Source organism: Myotis davidii, unplaced genomic scaffold (assembly GCF_000327345.1).
Source record: "Myotis davidii unplaced genomic scaffold, ASM32734v1 scaffold59, whole genome shotgun sequence".
Lineage (NCBI taxonomy): Eukaryota > Metazoa > Chordata > Mammalia > Chiroptera > Vespertilionidae > Myotis > Myotis davidii.
The window spans coordinates 1,886,512-1,900,828 of record NW_006293001.1 but is presented as its reverse complement, the minus strand read 5'-3'; positions in this window follow the sequence as shown (position 1 = coordinate 1,900,828).

Sequence of the window (14,317 nt, the reverse complement as noted above, 5' to 3'; positions counted from 1 at the left end):
GCCGATCTGATTAACATCAGTTAAATGACAGATGCATGAGTCCCACATACAGGTGCACACAGAATTAAGCCCCATCAGCTAAAATTCATGAGGACTCACAAGAAGTTTACCTCAGTCTACATAATTATAAAGTGAGCTAATGAGGTTAAAGGAATCAAAAGCAGCTTAAAAAAAAAAAACAACACGCAAACAAACATCTTTTTCAAGTATTTGGTACCTCTGGGATGTTGTGCTTGGTAGAATAATGACCCTAGGCAGTGGTTCTCAACCTTCCTAATGCCGCGACCCTTTAATACAGTTCCTCATGTTGTGGTGACCACCAACCATAAAATTATTTTTATTGCTACTTCATAACTGTAATTTTGCTACTGTTATGAATCGTAATGTAAATATCTGATATGCAGGATGTATTTTCATTGTTACAAATTGAACATAATTAAAGCATAGTGATTAATCACAAAAACAATATGTAATTTTATATGTATTTTCCGATGGTCTTAGGCGACCCCTGTGAAAGGGTCGTTCAACCCCCAAAGGGGTCTCGACTCACAGGTTGAGAACTGCTGCCCTAGAGAGATGACCAAGTTCTAATCTTCAGAACCTGTAAATATGTTACTTTACACGACAAAAAGGATTTTGCAATGTGGTCAAGGTTAAGAACCTAGAGATGAGGAGATTATCTGGGTGGGTCCAATCTAATCAAATGGGTCCTTACCATTAGAATATTTCTTCCAAGGGCAAAGAGATGAGAAGTGTCAGAGAGATGTGAAGAAGGCTTACCTGTTATTGGTTTTAAAAATGGGTAGAATGTAGGTAGCATCTAGAAGCTGGAATGTCAAAGAACCAGATTCTACCCATCTCACCTGCTGCCATTTATGAATTTTTCCACTCCCTACTCAATACATCACTTCCACAGCATACAAATAGGCTAGTTTTTCTTCCATTTTATTTAAAAAGAAAAACCTTCCTGTGACCTCAGTTCTCCAGAAGTTACTACCCCATTCCTCAGCTCCCATTTGCAGTAGGACCCTTACAATAACTTGTCTGCAAGGTGCTGTTTAATTCCACATTTCCTGTTCTCTCTTAAAATCACTCCAATCAGGACAACTGCCTCTGCCTCCCAGTAATGGTCAATTCTCAGCCCTCACCATACTCGACTTAGCAGCAGCATTTGACCTGTTGATCACCTCTCTCCTCCTTGATACATTTTTCTTTTCTGCTTGCCTTTCAGAACACACCTTCATCTGCTTTTCCATCTACCTCAGGGTACTCCTGAGTCTCCTTTGTTACTTGTTCCTCTTCTCCCTGACCTCTTAGGCTGGTGTGCTCCAGGAGGCAGCCCTTGGCTACTTCCCTTCACTATTTACATTCATTCCTTTGAGGATTTATCCCTTCTCATGAATTTAAATACCATCTATACACTGACAACTCCCAGGTTTTATCCCCAGCCCCGGATTCTCTCCAGAAGTAGAGACCCAGACATCTAACTGCCTACCTGTCATCTAGAATGTCTAATAGGCATCTCAGCTTCTCATGGCCAAACTGAATTCCAGGTTCTCCCTCCAAACTTACTCCACCTCAGTCTCCCGATCTCAGTTTTTGGTAACTCCATCCTTCCATTAGCTCAGGTTAGAAACCTTGGACTCATCCTTGATCCTCCTTTTTTTTTATTCACACCTTCAGACTCTATATTTAAAAACATACACAGATCTCAAAACCAATGAGCATACCTAGCCACTAACCAATTTTCCACTAAAAGGAACCAGGAATCCTTGAAGAAATGACTGATAGAGTCTTGGGCTGAAGCCAAGAAAATACAGAATGGGCCTGGATCATCTTATTCTGCCAGAAGTAAGAAAGTGCTCAAATTATGGTAGGGCCTGTGGAATTAGGCAAATGGAATTAGGTTTGCTAATTAACTGACTTTACAGTGAAGAGATTGTTCCGGATTATCTGGGTGGGCTCAATCTAGTCACATGAGCTCTTAAAACAGGAAAACTTTCCTGGCTGTGTTCAGGAAGAGATGTGACAACAAGTGAAGGGTCAGGGAGATGTGATGTTGCTGTCTTTGAAGATGGATGAAGGGAAGGAACTATAAGCCAAGGAAAAATAAGAAGCCTCTAGAACCTGGAAAAGTCAAGGAAAAGGATTCTCCCCTAGAGCCTGTGACACCTTGATTTTAAGAGTACATATAGGACTTCTAGCCTACAGAGCTGTGATATAATCGATATATGCTATTTGGATCTGCCAAATTTGTAGTAATTTCTTAAAGCAGCAGTAGAAAACTTACACATTCTTAGAATGATTATGACTCCCAATTCTCTATACTCCTCCTATGCTGTATTTTTCTTCATAGCCCCAAACATTATCTGACTTTAGATATATGTTTATTTGTTATTATTTGTTGTCTACCCCAGTAAGTTACAAAAGGCAGTTTGTCTGCTTTATTCTCTGCTCTGTCCACAGTACCTAGAGATGTACCTGAACAAAAAGGACACTCAGTAAATATTGGTTGGGCCCTGACCGGATAGCTCAGTTTGTTAGGGCCTCCTTCTGATATGCCAAGGTCGGTTCGATCTACAATCAGGGCACATACAAGAAGCAACCAGTGAATAAGTGGAATAATGAGTCAAATCGATTTGTTTCTCTCTCTCTCTCTCTCTCAATTCAGCTAAAAATCCTTTTAAAATGTTGGGCCGTAGCCAGTTTGGGTCAGTGAATAGAGTGTGGGCGCTGGACTGAGGGTCCCAGGTTCGATTCCAGTCAAGGGCATGTACCTCAGTTACAGGCTCAATCCCTGGCCCCAGTCAGGGCGAGTGAGGGAGGCAACCAATCCATGTCTTTCTCACATCTTCCACTCTCTCTAGAAATCAATGAAAAAATATCAATGAGGATTAACAAAAATAAATAAATGTTAGTTGAAGAAATATTGTTTATGAGTTTACATTAGTAAGAGCAGCCATTCTAAAACTGCTTTTATGCCAGCAACCTGAAATAGCAGATTGAAAATACCACAATCAGTATACTCTTCAAAACCTACCCTTAAACAATTTCTATATGGGTGACTTTCATTTTCCTGTGATAAAACTCACAACATAGCAATAAGCCAATACATCCCAGGCTAATTTTTTTTTTAAGACAACTCCCACTGGTCAGCAGGAGGAACTACAGAACCCACTTTAATAAATGGATACCATTTCACCAATTCCATCTAGTGTTTAGAGAACCTCCTCCAGCCGTAAATCAGCTCTATGACCTAAGGACAGAGCAGGGAATTGTCAAAGTCCCTTTGCTGAGTAATTCCAGAAATGCCTAAAGCTCAACCGAGGAGGGATCTGACATTCAAAAGCTGGAATTTACAACCTCAAGGAAAAGCCCCAATTGGGCAAAACAAAACATTGGGCTGAAAGCCCCAGGAGACCTCTTCTGTCTTTGCTTACAAAAGTCTTCATATCTCCATAAAAGATGTTCTTCAACGAAGCAAATTAATCCACTAAAATTCAGCCTAAATTAAAACTATGACTGTAAATCTTTACCTTTCTCATGATTCTTTCTAAAGGAGATGATTATATAAACAAGCTGCTGTGGGTCTCTGCCTGAAGTGGCATTCTGCTGAGGACTTGACAGAAACTTTTGTCCCCATTGGTGAAAAGCTCAGGTCACTTTCTGTGACCTACAAGGTGGCATGAACTGCCTGGGTAAATACCCAGAAAGGTGAACACATTTTTAAGCATAGCAAAGTGTTTTGGAGCACAACCTCACTCAAGAATCTATCTTGGATTCATAATAAGGATGTATTTTTCCAAGACAAAACACAAGAATGATTTCCTTTCATCTGCAAACGTTGTTTAGATTTATTACTTTCATCAGATGAAACAATTAGATTTTGATCTTTTGGCCCATCTTTTTCTTTAGAGTAACATATCTTAGTATCAGAGTGCCACCTAATTAAATTGAGACTCTACCAATTATTGCTGAAAATCTATATAAACTGTTCTTACCCAGCCTACAAGAGCTGCTTATCCAAACTGCATTAAAATTAGGATAGATTCTTACTTGCCGGTTTGTCAAATTTTAATTTACACCAACATATAAGACACTCTATCTACAGAGTAAACTCAGATGTGGGGCAGGCACCGGTAGATTTTAAACAACTAAAAATTCCATGAGGCTAACCCTTGATTTAATAAACTGAAATGTTGGGTTATAGGGCGCTGTGCAATTAAACAAAGATTTATTGAACCATTTGTTCTCACACAGTCAGTTTTTCTTACCGAAAAATATCTTCTGCCAAACAATTGTACTCTCATTAAACTTGGCTCCTCACATATCTACTCATGGTCATATAGCTTTGGAAAACAGGTAGAAACTGTGTGTTTTAACTTTCATTAATGACCTATTTGAAGAAATAGGAAACTCGTTGATTTAGCTGATGTAGTCATCCGGAGAGAAAGTGTACTCCTTAACAGATGGGATTGGAATTCAAAAATGACCTTGCTAAATTATAGAAGCAGATAGACTTAGGCAGAAAGACACTCAGAATTATAAGCACAATAATTATTGTAGAGTAAAAATAGGGCAAAAAGTATGTCAGGAGAAAGGGACATACAAAGCAAAGGTGGGCTTTAAAGAGCCTGGAAGTTGTAGAACTGAAGCTAATTAAATAACAGACCAGTTAATAAAATAAAGGCCTGGCTGATTTGGCTCAATGGATAGAGCATCGGCCTGTGGACTGAAGGGTCATGGGCTCGATTCCAGTCAAGGGCACATGCCTGGGTTGCAGGCTCGATCCCCAGTTGGGGGCATGCAGGAGGCAGCCAATCAATGATTCTCACTCATCGTTGATGTTTCTATCTCTCCCTCTCCCTTCCTCTCTGAAATCAATAAAAACCTTAAAAAAATAAAAATAAAATAAAGGAATATTAAAGTAAGCACAATATGCACTACAAGTTTATGTCCATATGTGGAAGAAGAATTAAAAAGAGGTTGAAAAATCTCCATAAGATTCAGAGAACAAAATTTATCAGAATGAAAGTTTTACAAGAAGATTGTTTAAGAAAAGGAAAATATAATTTATTGGACACCTACTATATGCTAAGTAATGGAAATAAAAAGTATTTCCCATATGGTTTCAAGGAACTGTGGGTCTAATAAGAGAAATATAAGTAAGCAGACAATGGAATACATAAGTGTTTTGGTAGAAGATTGAGACTATATCCAGTGATAATCTTTAAGCATGAATAATAATATTATCCTATATAATAAAAGGCTAATATGCAAATTGACCAAACTGCTAAATGACCAGTCGCTATGATGTGCACTGACCACCAGGGGGCAGATGCTCAACACAGGAGCTGCCCCCTGGTGGTCAGTGCACTCCCACTGGGGGAGCGCTGCTCAGCCAGAAGCCGGGCGCAGGCAGAAGCTGGGCAGGGCTAAGTCAATCAGACATCCCCTGAGGCTCCCAGACTGTGAGAAGGCACAGGCCAGGCTGAGGGACCTCACCCTCCTCCCCTACCCCCCCCTCCAGTGCACAAATTTTGTGCACTGAGTCTGTAGTTAATAATAATTATGAAACTGAGGAATAGAAAGATAAGAATGTTGCCCAATTTGGTAAGTAGTAGAGGCAGAAATTAAACCCAAGTAATATGACACCAGAGGCATGCTCTTAACCTCTCTATACACTGGCTCCTGTCTAAGAGCACAAAAATTAAAGGTTGTAATGACAGTGAGTTAGCGACTATAGGTATCTGACATCCAAAACTCAAGCTTAGAATGCCAATTTCTACTGGACTTTATTTCATAAAGGCTAGCCACACTGCGACCTGAAATTAAAGAGGTCAATTCCACAGGCAACATGGGACTCCACGCTTTCCCTTGGTCTCAGACACATCCTTTTTCTTGGTACAGTATTAATTTGGGAGGAGAGAAGAAAAAGGACTTAAGAGAGCCAAGTAAAATAAGAATTTATCCTAAGAGTGTAAGTAGAAATGAAACTCCATCCTCAGGGCAGGCCTTCTTGGAAACCCACAGGAAGATAAAACCCATAGCCTCGTGGGAAGAACAGGAAGTGTGGAAGATCAGCCTGTGGGAGATGAACTAGCTGGGGAGTTCATATCCACACGGGCTCTAGGGACCCCCCACCCCTTCAGAGGCAGGAGTTGCTAGAGCCTCTGCCAGATGATTTGGCTCTTTGGGCTTCGTTTTTCTTGGTCCTCGTACTGCCAGCCCAAACAACTCACCCTCCCTTCCCTTAATTCTCTCCCTATCTCACAGTCGGTGCCAGCTCATAGGTTCTGCATCCTCATGATGTAGCATATTTGTGGGCCTGACTACCTCAAACCTTGGCTCTTTAGCTCTTGCTTATTCCCTCTTAAATTTCCTTCCAACTTCTTTACTGACGCAAGTGCTGATTGACCAAGCTGAACTCGCTCCCTATTTGAAGAGAGCTTTTCACACCAATTGATTGTATAGGCTGTAGGTTATCCTATTAAATGTCTGACATCTGCTTGAATTACTCATGTGTTTATAGTGATTTGTGAGTTTTTCAAGGATGAGGTGGGGTGTGAGGAGCAAGCAGGCTTACGTGGGTTAGAAGTTGGGTCGCTTTTGCTCAAGGAATGGTGTAAGACTATTCACACAGATGGGAATGGACATCTGTTGTTCTTTAGAAAGTGCTAAGCACATACATCCCATTTAGTCTCATACCAACCTTAAGAGGTATCATTGTCCCAATTTTCAGGTGATAGAAGTGGTTAAGCCGCTGTCTGAGACAGAGCTTAGATCTGAACCAAGTTTGCCTGACTCGAAAGGCCTTGCTTGTCCCATAATGATAAGAACACTGGAGGCACGATAAAAATTTTGACAATGTTCAGGGTAGAAAATCAATACAAAATATATATTCTCACATATTTAATTTCTTTGTTCCATAGAGAAGTTTAAGAAAATAATGAGTAGCTAATATCCTCATCTTGCTGAAACTAAATGTTGCTCGAAAGCAAATACTTGAACCAGATATAAAAATAAGCATTTGTGTAATGCTTTCTCTGGGCAAAACCCTTTCCACAATGTTCATGCACTACTTTAATCCTCACAACAACTCCATGTAGTAGATACTTTACTATCTCCATTTTACTGATGGGAAGACTGAGGCAGTGTGAGAAATACTTGCCTAAGGTTATCCAGCTGTAAGCAGCAGAGGCAGGAGGACTCAAATCCAGTCCACTTAGCTTCATTGTCCATTTGGGCTCTGTTCATCTGCTATTCTGCCGTCTTCTTGGGTATGTGTGGAAATACTTAGCTAGATGAACACATTTTAGCTGTCTTCTGAAGAAATGAGAGTTTTGTTTTTTTTAGGTTCAATTTTTGAAGTTTTACTACAATAAAAAAAGATGCATAAATCTATCATGTGTAATCGCCTGTCAAGATTTTTCAAAGCAGCTCTGTCTACCAATATTTGAATTATTGTTTAAGCCTTTATAGAATCTCTCTTCCATCTGCTTGAGATTGACATGTCACAAGAAAGTCTGTAAACAATAGCGTATCGAGCATTAATTGTATCATTTACTCTTGAAAAAACATGGTTCCTGAATATCAAAGTGTTCTCACTGTTGCTATAACAACTTCAGCTTACTATTGTGACTTCCTCTGTTGGAGGCGAATGCTTATGTTTACCAGAACTAAGGTTTGGGGTGTTTAGAAATATTATGTATCTGTAATGCATGTCACTTAGCCAATTCATTTATAAAGAAAAATAATGAGCAGCTGAGAGAAAATAATGAATGAAATTCCTCCAGAAATGAGCTCAGAGAAGTTCAGAGGAAAGCATGCTCTGAATGAAGCACTGACCGTGGCCATACATTACTCCTACATCAGAACACAGGCAGCATTTGAACCAAGACTCAGTTGCTCAGCACCCGTTGTAAACCCACCACCCAGAACAATGCCTGGCACAGCCACTCACTGAGTAAATGATAACTGGATGATGGAGTCCTCCCATTCAAGGTCACGGTCAGTCTTTGGTCTCTTTAGTTATCGTTGTGTCAAGTAGAACACATGGTGCTTGCCTTACCTAGGAAGTTAGGTTTTTGAGTCCTTGATTTTCCTGCATTGAAGTAATTAAACTCTATTTATTTACAAGTAATTAAACACTGCTGAACTATTAATATTCAAGGAAACAGAGACCAGAGTTCAGGAAAAGTGATAAATTGTTTAAATTATAGAGCTATTTTAATCATGATTGCTCCCTTCAAATATAAATGAGTCTGATCAGCAAGAGTACACGGAGCATGTCAGAGGCACCCATAAACCAAGTCTACTTGCAACTCAGAGACATTCTTCCTGTGAAAGAGAATTTTTCAAGGCTCTGTTAAGCATAGTCAAAAAAGCTTGTATCTTACCACACCCTTACTCTGACAGTTGACATGTCAGCAGACATTGGGGCAAGGGACAGATATCCACAAATTTCAGAGGAGGTCTTGCTCTGTGATCAATGGTGGGTCCTTCACAAACCACAGAGATAAAGGAGAAAAAGCAGGACCCAAAACTGTAGGCAGCAAGGCCTGCCAAACCCTATGGGTATGAACTGATAGGAAAGAACCAACCAGCATTGCTACTGCATTGCAAACCCTCCTATCTCACACATACTGTGATTGAGGGCAGGTGCAGGGCACACCTGTCAGCATTTTATTTTTTGCCCTTCCTCTTCCTCCTACATCTCTCTCTTCACTGTCAGCTCCCTTACCCCTCCTCACCCCCATATCCAGTAAAACACATAAAACTAGGGCAAATGATTGAAAGAAATTGTGTGTGTGTGTGTGTGTGTGTGTGTGTGTGTGTGTGTGTGTGTGGTATCATATAAGAGGTCCTATTTAAATACAAAATCAGAACAGTTTAGGATATTTGGAGGTCATGAGAACAATATTGGAAAAATGGGGTGGGACCAAAGAAATACACTAGTCAAACATCTTCATGAATCTCTTGGAAGAAAAATTTGGTAACTGGAAAAATTACTTTTGGAATATTTAGAACATGATTCTAAGATGCCATAAGTGTATGAGGCATCATAGATTTAATAGTAGCTTTTCAGGAGGAAAAAGCCCCACAAATTAATTGTGCAAGTATTCACTTTTAATAACTGACAATAGCATCCTTATATCCATATACTTTTAGACTAATTTTCATCTTCAGGGTTACAGGCAAAGGTTGAGTCAAAGTTCCGTTGTATATGTTTTTTAAAGAATCTTTGGGTTCACTTTCTCCCCTGACAGATATGCCCGGCATCGTGGTGACAGCTGTTTCTTATAACCCTTGCTCATCGTTTTGGTTTCTTTAGCTCTTGAAGACTGACAGTATAATTCAGAGGGATATTGAAAAATGTTAGCATTTCTTCTGAATTTCCTATTTGGTTAAACTAATAGTTTCATATTTTTCCTTCATTAAATTACACATCACTGGGAGTTAAACAGCTTTTCTTGAAAGTCAGGCTGAAGCTTTTGACAGATATGTTACTCATGAATGTTGAGCTTCTTCACGGCCCATCTTGGCATGGTGTCACCTTCAAGGGAAAAACCAATCTTAATGTCCAGGAATAATCCAAAAGCAATTTAAATCTTTAGTGCAAATCTTTTAAAAATGTCAGAAGAGACATTTACTTATATCACATAGAAAAACACATTCAAAAATTTTTTTCTCCATCTAGCTCAGTCATTCCAACCTCTCTGCTCCCCACCAAACAGAAAAACAACAAAAACAACTCCTAAAACTCTGCTAAAAGCCCATCCGCTACAGGCTGTTCTCCTCTCTCTTCTCTTCCCTCCTGCTTTCTGAATCTCGTTCTCTTTTCCATAAGAAACCTCTGCCTTGCCCAGTGTGAACTAGCCATGCCGGCCTTCTTCCTCTCACTCATGACCCAATTGTCAGACAAAAAAAACAGAAATGAGAGGGGTCCGGAGATTTCTTCATGGCAGCAAAGGAAAGTCAATGGCTTATACTGTCTTGTCAAAGGTGGATATTCAGTGCTTGAATAATGTTTCTTCCAATACTTAAGTTGAATCATCTTGTCTCTGCAGTACGTGGCAATTTCTTCTGCCTGCCAGGTGTCAATCAATCCTCTGTGTGCAAACTAACATGAAAGCATTTGAAGCAACAATCAACAAACCTAAGTTTAACTAGAGTTTAATATTAATTACTCAATGGTTAGTTTTTTATATTTTATATATTTGCAGATAATAACTACATCAAAACTTATTGATCTACATGCAACTGGCAATGTTATCTTACCCCCGGTTGTAAGAAGCATCTTAATTTCACAATGGTTACTGAATTAAGGAAAAATAGTATTTGGGGTCCCTTAAGGCCCCTGTGGGTTATCTATAATATTAAAAGGAAGTTAGTTATTAAGGAACTGAGTTCATTTTTTTTTTTTACATTTTGTCTAAAAAGCATAAGTTAGTGTGTTTCTAATTAGGTTAATAAAGAAGCTAATTCTAAACAAATTTGAGTTTTTCCCCATTTAGAAAATTAAGGTATAATTTATACACAGTATTACTCACCCGTTCGGTGTATAATCTTTGACAAACACATACAGTCATGTGTTTCAAAATATAAAACAATCTCTATAATTTGCCTTTTCCAGAGTGTCATATAAATGGAATCATACATTATGCTTTTTAAGTAGGGCTCTCTTCAGTTATCATTGGGCATTTGCATTTCATCCACGTTGTTGAGTGCATCCGTAATTCATTCCCTTTTATTCCTGAGTAGTCATATCCCAATGTAATGCACCACCAGTGAGGAACATTTGAGTTGAGTAACTTTGTGTTGTGTTTTCTGAGAGAAGAGAGCTCCATGTTATCTAGACCATAATTTTTAGACCCTAGTTATCAGTCCAAATGTCCCCAAATAGGTTTTAGCTGGCCTAATGTAATTTTAAATAGCTACTTTCCATATTTCTGATTTGTTCCCTAGCTTTTAATGACTATTCTTTTGGTAGGGCTGTGAAGTGGAACAAAGTAAATAGAGAAAAGTATGGAATTTAGAAATTTAATGACCTGACTTCAAATTTAATATTGAGCAGGTTATTTAATCTCTAACCCTCAGTTTCCTGGCTGTAAAAAGGAGATAAGCACATCCATTCACAGTCTTATGATGATGGAATGAGGTAATATATCAGAAGGAATCAAGCAGAGTGCCTGGAACATAGAAAATACTTGATAACATTTGCTTCCATTCACACCTGTGCTCTCAATCTGATTGTGTTGTTATTCTGAGATATTTACTTATGAATATTTTTTCATTTTTTTATGTTTGTTTGGATCCCCCACCCCTACCCCACACCCCACCCCTGCTTCTTTGTCAGTTTCTCTTTCTCTTCCTTTCTTTGAAGCATGGGGTCAGTCGTCCGTAAGGAAGATAAGTGGCAGAGCAGAGCATTCATGCCTCTTATAAGCCTTTCTTACATTTGTTTCACTAACAGCCACAGACTGGGTGTCTTAGGGGGAAAATATAAAGAAGGCTCTTCCCCCTGTTAGATATCACCATCCAGATATCTTCCTGGAGGTGAAGGAGTAGCAGGCGGAGTGAAGGATTGTATAGAGGAGGCTGGGATGAGAGAGAGAAATACATCCCAACAAGGCCACCGGGATGGTGGCTAAATCCCACAGAGGAAGACCCCCGAGGGGAAAAGGAGCAGGGATCACATCTTGAAAAATAGGACTCTCAGCAGCCTTACCAAAAAATTTCTGTGCTCCAAGCATGAGCCAGGATGCCATCTGGACCTGATGAGGCCGTACGAACTGATGAGAGACATCTTGGGAGATCTGAGTACTAAGTTAGTTCCAAGAAACTCAGCACACCCCCAGGAACCAAGTGTGTAGGGCAGGAGCCCAGCATAGACCTGAAGTTGTCTTCCCCTTTTCTGCCAATCTAATAGAAAAGACGCTCAGAGCCAGAAACTGAGTAAGAGGCTATAAAGAGAATTTTATGTTAGGCACACCTGAGCTTGTAAACTCACTATGGTTGTAATTACAAAGATAGAACACAGGCATAATTTTTCCCTTTTATGTTGTTTCACAGGTTTATCAAAACTACGTAAATGAAGGTTCAAAGTGGCTAGGAGGCGCATAGGTGTATATCATCAGGTAAAGTGGTCATAAACAAGGCCAATATCTATAAGGAATGATAAAATCCTTATAATCCTAAATTAGTATCTCTAAATAATCATTTTTTTAATGAAAATGCATTACTAAATTACGTTGCCTTAGTCCTTTTAAAAAGGAGCACATTGGAGAAATATTGCATTTTTTATAACAGTCTCTGTTTAGCCCAGGCAAACACATTGAAAGTAAGACATTTTACCTTGCATATAATGAATTGCTTCCCTGAATATTTGCGGTCATTTTTACTCACTATTTACTCATTCATTTGTTCGTTCACTCACTCACCAAGGGCCTAACAGGTCCCAGACACTATGGTCAACACATTAACATCATCCAGACATGTGCAAAGTCTTTAAGTACTCTAATCTGACCCTTCCTTTATTCTTGACATGTATTGACCTCCATTTTCTGAGGATAAAAATCAGGCCCAGGGAACATGCCTAAGTCCCTGACAGAGTTCAAGGGTTCAGCCTCCTTTCATTAGGAGAAAAGAATTCTAAATGGTGAGAGCCTCACTGTTAACCTACAGTGAATTCCCAGAATCCTACTAAAGGCACTTTAAAAAATAGAGTTTCTGCAATAATGGGAAGACATACGAACACTGTCATCCTACCTATATTACGAGGAGCCCCTGTAATAGCACAGGCTGACAAGTCTGTTTAGATAAATTAAGAACCACCTTGAAATAAAACTGATATTTCAGACATTTGAAAAGAAAAATGCTACACATATTTGGTGATTGTTTTCTCTAAATTAAAGACATCTCCTACTTACAGGCATCATGAATGATTAGAATAAGAAATTTAAAATAAATTTAAAATATCTAAAGAAGAGTCCTTATTTTGAACCTGAAAATATATTTAGGAAGACATTTGCACAATTTCAATCTTGTCCTTTTTTTTTTTTTTTTTTTTTTTTTTTTTTTTTACCAATTCAAGCTAACCCTGAAGTTCTTATGCCTTTGTTAATAACTTTGCCTAGAAAAGTCAGGTCTGAAATATCTGTTGTTCATTGCCAAGTTGTAATCATTTATGTAGTAAATCTCCTAGCTGGAAGTAACAGGAACAAAGAGAATGCTAATTTTACAAAAAGTGATCTACCTGGGAATTGGCAAATACAATTTGGCAATTTTAGTTCAAGAGTAAAAATTGTAAGACCTGAAAATTAGCACAAGAATGTTGAGAAGTAGCTGAAAAAGAGCTTAGACACGTGGGACACACCTCAAGGTTGGGATCACTTATTTATTATACTGCCCCTTTCCCCTTAGCACAGAAAGCAATTTCTCTCTCCTACTCATGGCCACTCGCAAGCATTAATCTAAGTAGATGCTGGGATAGATCTTACTGGTAAAACAATCACAGAAGCAATATAATGATGTAACTTACTCCATTCTGCCATAAGGCCAGGGAAAATAGGATCTGATGTATGGAAATTGAGCCATGTGACTCTTGGTCTCAGATTCCTCATCTATGAATTGAGAATGTTGAAACTGATCTCATCTAAACTCTATTCTTGTAGTCAAGCAAATCATTGCTATATTAGGGCATAATCATCACATATGATGAAGTGAACCTGCCTGGATTTATGAAGTTCGCTGAAATTCAGGATTCTTCTATTCAGTAGTTTTATTCTCCTGGACTCTTCTGTCCCCTTAGCTACATAATCATGTCTCAGCCCAGGATGTCCAATACTAGATAAGGGTACCTGAAATAAGTAACTTTAAGAAATGAATATTGTGACTCTGAGAAAGTCCAAGGAAACTATTTATAAAAATGTTCTATTACATTACATATAATTCAACAATTATATGTATTTCAGGAATAAAAGGACCTTGACTTCATTGGAAAAAATGTCAGGAAAATAAATCAGTTGTATTGATTTATATAGGTAGAAAACTATAAATATATTGATGATACATATAGTCATATGTATACATTGAAAACATATAGATTATATGGTGTCATGCATTTTTATGATGATGAAAAACATATAACATACAATTTTCCATCTTTTTTTCATTACAAACTTGTTGTAATTAATATTTATAGAACGTTCTACCTGACAACAGCAGAATACCAAGACAATATCAAGTTAAACTCTCTTGATAGGTAGAGATAGGGCAATTAAACAAGGAAATAAAACACAAGATATTTAGGTTG